This window comes from Erythranthe guttata, chromosome 8 (genome assembly GCF_056151865.1).
Source record: "Erythranthe guttata isolate IM_541 chromosome 8, IM_541, whole genome shotgun sequence".
Lineage (NCBI taxonomy): Eukaryota > Viridiplantae > Streptophyta > Magnoliopsida > Lamiales > Phrymaceae > Erythranthe > Erythranthe guttata.
Genome location: NC_142540.1, coordinates 7965686 through 7972696, shown reverse-complemented (window position 1 = coordinate 7972696; position 7011 = coordinate 7965686). Strand labels below are relative to the sequence as shown.

The following is a 7011-nucleotide window of genomic DNA, read 5'->3' as shown; positions in this document are numbered from 1 at the left end:
GTTGCGTGCGTTTATTTTTTACATTTCAAAATGAGTATTGTTCTTGTGAGGGAACACATGCATGTAAACTAACAAATGAGTATTGTGCATAACATGCTGTCATTATTCTATTAATTGATTTATACTTCAAATGATCCTTTAAACTAACAAAATGAAGTTTAAGGGGTTTAAGAAAATTTAGGGAAGGTAAACACAAACAAAGAATAGTCTCTTCATGGTTGATGCTTAAGACAATATAGCAAGAAACTAAAAATAATCATCAAATTTGATACAACCAACAAGTTCAAATGCTCAATACAACAAGAGAATATGTAACATACAATATTATTTTTTCTTCTTTTACAAAAGAAAACTGATTGTTCCTCGACTCTTTGAGTATGCTAATTGCTTAACGACAAGTTATATTATCTCTTCTAACTGACAAATTATGTATACTAGAAGAATAATATAGGAAAAATATGAATTAAGAAAGAGCATCATAGGAAAAACTATATCCTGAATAACTTCTATGTTCCTTCTGAATAACGAGAGGTATTGATTGCATGGAACAACTCACTCTCCATATTGTACTGCCCATAGTTGAAATCAAAGATTTATTGGAACTGGATATAGATCAGGCTGCTTCTCACCTGTTAATCCCATGTTTCTGCGAGGGATTTTTTCTTCTTGTTTGTGGGAATGCATATTATTATACTTTCTCAACCTCTCCAATTCCATTGTCACTTCTTTCATAGTTGGCCTTTCTTCTCCTTTTGACTCGAGACATCTCTTAACAACCTCACCCACTGCACTGATTTGCTCCAAACTCCCTTCTCTCATTATTTGTGGCTCGATAATTTGGAACAATCGATTTTCCTTCATACACGCTACAAAGTATGTAGCCAAATTAATTTCTTCTTCACTCTTTTCAGTAGAGACAGGTTTTCTCCCTGTTAGGAGTTCAGCCAACACCACCCCAAAGCTATATACATCACTTTTCTCTGTTAGTTGGCTTGTACGAAAATACTCAGGATCGAGATAACCAAAAGTTCCCTGTACAAGAGTGGTCACTCGTGTTCGATCAGTAGGAATCAGTCTTGAAGCTCCAAAATCTGCTATTTTTGCAGTGTAACGTTCATCTAATAATATATTGAGAGATTTAACATCTCTATGGATAATTGGCATTCCAGCTGAAGAATGAAGATATGCAAGTGCACCCGCGGCCTCTGTGGCAATCCTCAACTGATTTTCCCAAGAAAACCAAGGTGTTTTCTCTCTGTTATGAATATAGTGAAATAGGGTACCATTTGAAATATATTCATATACTAATAAAGGTACCTCAGTTTCCAAACAACATCCCATAAGTTTCACCACATTTCTGTGGTTAACTTGAGTCAGAATAACCATCTCGTTGATGAATATCTCTATTTGGCTCTCATCCAATTTTATGGATTTCTTGATTGCAGCAACACGTCCGTCGCTTAGTATCCCTCTGTAAACTGTTCCATAACCACCTCGACCGAGTATCCGATCCTCGGAATAGTTGTTGGTAGCCTTCTCAAGCTCTTGAGCAGAAAATACTTTAGTTGATTCCACACCACCCTTATCAGAAGACAATTGCTGCTTCAATAGCAAACCACCATTTTGGTGGAAAAACTTCTGTCGTAGTTTCATGAGTTTCCTCTTCTTGATGGTAAAGTATATCCAAGTAATGCCAATTATCATAGCCACGAACCCTAAACCGATACCTGAAAATTGAAATTTTCAAATTCTTATATTTGATATTTATCCCCATCCGGCATCGTTGAAACAAAGTAAATAAATTGAATAGGATTTTATCAATCACGGGTACCTAATGACAACTTCATAGCTGAGATAGATTTTTTATGTTTAAAGCAGCCAGATCCATCTCTTGTGCCATCACCCATGAGGCCATGAGGACATAAACAATTATAGCTACCAAGAGAATTAGTGCATACGGCAATTGGTACACATGGACTATTCTCACATTCGTTTGTATCTGAAATTCATAAATGAACATCATAATTTATAGTACGTTTATTAAAACATTGTATGTGTGGGTAAAAGAGAAAAAAAAAAGTAACCTGTGCAGCCCGGTTCGAGATATGGGTTGCCCTCATATCCGTGAAAACATATGCAGTTGTATCCATTAACAGTGGTGTTGGAGTCAATGCATGTACTATTTTTGTGACATGCATAATCATTGGATTTCTGAGCTTCAGTACAAGTTTTGTTCCCAATCACCCAATCCAGGACCAGTGGAACATTCTCAGTTGTTCTATTTTTAAAAGTGTCGTCGTTGAGGTCAGAGGAATGAAGTGTAAAGCTACCTTGGTCTGCAAGAAAGGCATAACTACAAGGGTTGAAGGACCACACATCCCTGTGACTATATAAGCTGCTTAGAGAAACATCAAATTTTGTTAGGCCCCCTGGTATTGAGGTTTGGCAACAACCTATACCATTACAGGGACCATCACGGACTTGCTCTCTTGCAGAACAAGTGGAAAGACAAGCGCTAGTGAAATTAATACCCTCAAGTCCGACTAGTTGGCCAAGATCATCACATCCGACAATTGTGAACTTATTGGCATTAGAAAAGCTAAAAGGTAGATCTAATTCGATACTGCTGAGTTGTTCTTCCCTGATGACGTTGCCTGTTTTGTTGTAACAGATGGCAGCCATATAGTTTTTTATCCTCATTTGTGAATCTGTTATATCGATAACTTCAAGTTTTGTCAGTGCAATAAAGGGCTTTGGAGGGTTGAAAGAAGTATCGCAATTGATGTCAAACGAAGGGTGTATATAACATTCTGAGCCTATGCCGAATGGATATGGAACAACTAAATTCCCACACTTACTTTGGCACCCGGGCTTAGTTATGTTTACACCTTTTGTGATAGCTGATGGAGGTCTCCTCGTGCTGGTTTCATTGGAAGCTGCCACTGCACATTCGATCGGTACAAATTGGAAGAGAAGAGAGAGCAAGCATAGAAGAATGTTTGTTAGCATTGTTGCAAATATTTTTTTGAGCTATCTAAGATGCATTAACAAAATATTTATTAGATGTATCATGTTACATCAGAGTTTGTTTGTATACATCTCTTAGTTGATGCAGTAACCGGCACGATAGCTGCCAAGAAATGTATATATAATATAATACCCTTTAGTTGAAGTTGTCACATTTAGGACATTGTCAAATTAAATGATAACCCCTCACGTACTGCAAAATTGTCAACCATCTTAATTGTATTCTCTAAATATTTACAAGGAATTGTTTAAACTAATCATCCCAGCACGACATTAACATCATTGAATAAGCAAAAATAAAATAAAATAAAACTGTGTTAGAGCTTCAAGAAATAAATTGGTTTCAAACTTTAACATAAAATCGAGCTAAAGTCCTTGTTAATCATATCATTTTTAGATAACTGCAATGTGCTATCACATAATTTTGTTCGTCCAATAATATTTAGTATCCTTTGCTTCACCTTTAAATTTCAAAATGTCTTGAAATCTTGAAATACAAAATAAATTACATACGTATACTTTTATTGGAGATAGAGGAACCAAATCAAATGAAGTTTTGCAGTATCACCTCTTTTTGAGAGTTAAAAATACGAATTTGTTTGAGTTGGTGAAAAGTATAGTTAAACACTTAAACTAACAACTAAAGCAAATTCATTAAATATTATTTATTGAATAAGAAAAACTATATATTTTAGGGCACTTTACAAATAAGTCCATCAATGGGTACTTATTCATAAAGAGGTTCAGACAATAAACTTTTTTACAAAAAAATTCACATGGCCATTGGTTTGTAAAAGATTAAAATAACCACTCATATTTTAATATGCTCTAATTTCATCCTTTAATTTAATATAACCTCAATTTGAACTCAAATTTCACAAATTATTCAATTTTGATCCAAACCACATTTTATGGACAATTTCGTACGTCACCGCCGTTGACTTTTTTTTTTCTTTCTTTTTCTTCTTGGTTTTTTCCGCCGGTTTCCGGCGTTGACTTTTTTTTTGTTCCTGATTTTTCCGTCACCGGTTTCCGACGTTGACTTTTTCATTTTTTTTCTTTAACGTCTTTTTGCCCCCGTTTAAATAGCAATATTGTTGTGATTGATAGTAATATTAACTATATTACTGTTCAACACAGTAAAATTAACTATACTACAGTTTAACAGAGTAATATTGCTATATTAATCTCTAGCACGATAATATTAACACAACAAAACTCATTATTATTGTGTAATAGAGTAATATTAATATGTTGACCGTTCAACAAAAGTAACATAATAAAAAGCCAAAAGAATTAATAATATTGTGATTGACAATAATATTACTATAACAACAGTTATATTCCAACCACAGTAATATTATTGTGTTTACAGTAATATTACAATAATACACAGTAATATTATTACGTTACTCCTTGAATAACTCAAACAAAACAAAATAACCCAAAAACAAAAATAATATTGATGTGGTTGACAATAATATTATTGTGTTTACAGTTATTTTACTGTCAACGACAGTAATATAATTTCATTGACTTGTCAACAAATCAAAAAAAAAAAAAAAGAAATAATATTGTCATTAGCTCTAATTGTACAGTCAACGGCAGTACAATTACATAAATGTATTGTCAACGGCAGTACAATTACGTTAATGTAATGTAATAGTATATTTACGCTAATTTATTGTCAGTGACAGTATAATTACCGTTAATGACAACACAAATACGGTCAACATTTAGCGGCGGCGTTAAAAAAATATCGAAAAGTCAACGCCGAAAACCGGCGGCAAGAAAATAATTTTTGGAAAAAAAATTCAAAATTGGGTTCTTGTGGTCAATATTGATTAAATTGGGGTTACAATTAAGAATTGAGTGTAAAGGGTTCGGGATAATTTTTTCATATACATGATTTTTCCTTTATTTATAATAAATATCAAAAAAATGAGCTTATTGGCGAAGAGGTATAGCTCCTAAACCTAGAATAATAAAGATGGTTGGTTAGTAACTTATTGCACAAAAAACCTTTATTTTTTTAAGAATACGTATTAAGTAAGAAAATATTTTTAAAATTGAATATAGAATAAGAAATTACTTAATTTTTAAGAAAAATAATTGAGTAAGAAAATATATATCCATCCGCATTTGCTAAATATATATTGAAATTATTCTTTTGATTCTTTTAATCAAGGGTCTATTTCAAATAGGGCGAATGACAAATAGACCCATGACAACAGACTTAAATGTAAATAGGTCCAAACGAAAAATAGTCAGATAAATTTATATCCATGGCTTTTGTCTAAAATAACCTTCAGAATATATTTTTTAGGGTAAATTACACACACCCCCCTGAGGTAAGCTTAAATAACTGTAAGGTCCCTGTGGTATCGATAATTACACTCAGCCCCCTGAAACGTAGTCAGAAACTCTAATGGGATAATGAATTGGATACGTTATTCCGATAGAGTTCTAACGGACTATTGGTTTCAGAAAGTGGTGAAGACAACAAAGAGCTATGGGTGATTTAAGAAATGTTCGGGAATGTTCGGGGAGCCATGTTACCCCATAGCTCTTTGTTGTCTTCACCACTTTCTGAAACCAATAGTCCGTTAGAACCCTATCGGAATAACGTATCCAATTCATTATCCCATTAGAGTTTCTGACTACGTTTCAGGGGGCTAAGTGTTATTATCGATACCACAGGGACCTTACAGTTATTTAAGCTTACCTCAGGGGGGTGTGTGTAATTTACCCTATTTTTTTATCAATTTCATCTATTATACTCTAACTTTATCAATATTACACATTTCCCCTAGATTTGAACAAATATATCACATTAACCCCACTTTCATAATTTTTTGACTTTTTTTTAAGAAAGTAATTTTATTTCTGATTTTTTTTTTCCAGGCGGGTCTCTGGCATTGATTTTTTTAAAACTTTAGTTTTCTCTCTAAATTATTGTGTTCACAACAAAATTATTGTGTGAGATAGTAATATTGAATACCAAAACAATAATATTACTGTCTCAAACATTAGAATTACTGTCCCTAACGGTATTATTACCGTCCCGAACAGTAATATTATGATTATTACTTTCCTGAACAGTAATGTTACTAATATTGTCCCAAAAAATAATATTATTGCATGAGACAATAATATTAAGGTCAACGGCGGCTGACCTGCGGTCCCCAGCGGTGACGGGTCAAAATTGGAATAAGGGTCAAAGTTGATTAACTAGTGAAGTTGGGGTAAATTGGAGTGTAAATCATGAAATTAGAGTTGAATTAGAGTTTCAAGGAATTGAAGGTAATTTTGATATATATAAAAGAGTTTTCCATATATGCAAATAAGTTTGAATGAGCTTGATTTATTGGAAGCCAAAAAAGTTGGATGCCCATTTTTTAATTAAGTGCATTTGTCATAGACATATTTGCCATTTACCCTTACAAATAAGTTCATCATTGACTACTTATTCCTAAAGGGGTTAAGACAAAAAACTGTTTTACAAAAAAATTCAAACAATGTCCATAGGTTAGTAAAACACTAAAATACCCCATTTCATTTTAATATGATCTAATGCCATCATTTAATTCAATTTAACGCCAAATTTCACCAACTATTCAATTTTAACCCATAACCCAATTTTAATTACAATTTTGCCTGTCGCCGGCGCTGACCGCCAGTCTCAGGCGTTGATTTTTTTTGTTTTGTCTGGTTTTTTCGATTTTTTCCCTTTTTTCTTCACCGCTGACTGGCGGTGGACGCCAGTCTCTGGGGGCCTTGACTTTTTCTTTTTTTTCTTAAACATTTATTGGGCCGTTTGAATGATAATATTGTTGTGGTTGACAGTCATTTTAAATATAATATAGTATCATTTAACACACTAATATTAACTATATTACTGTTTAACACAGTAATATTGCTATATTACTCTCTAGCACAGTAATATTAACAAAACAAAAATTACTATTATTGTGAAATAGAGTA

The 7011-nt window shown here is 33.1% G+C and overlaps 1 pseudogene across 1 annotated transcript; it reads right to left on the bottom strand.

Annotated features, from left to right (window-relative positions):
• Positions 1–310: 310 nt before the first annotated feature.
• Positions 311–3071, bottom strand: LOC105973188 (wall-associated receptor kinase 2-like; annotated as a pseudogene). Its single transcript, XR_016033104.1, has 3 exons — positions 2085–3071; positions 1832–1999; positions 311–1727 (listed from the first exon to the last, which is right to left on the bottom strand). The product of XR_016033104.1 is annotated as a wall-associated receptor kinase 2-like (transcript).
• Between the last annotated feature and the right edge of the window lie 3940 nt (positions 3072–7011).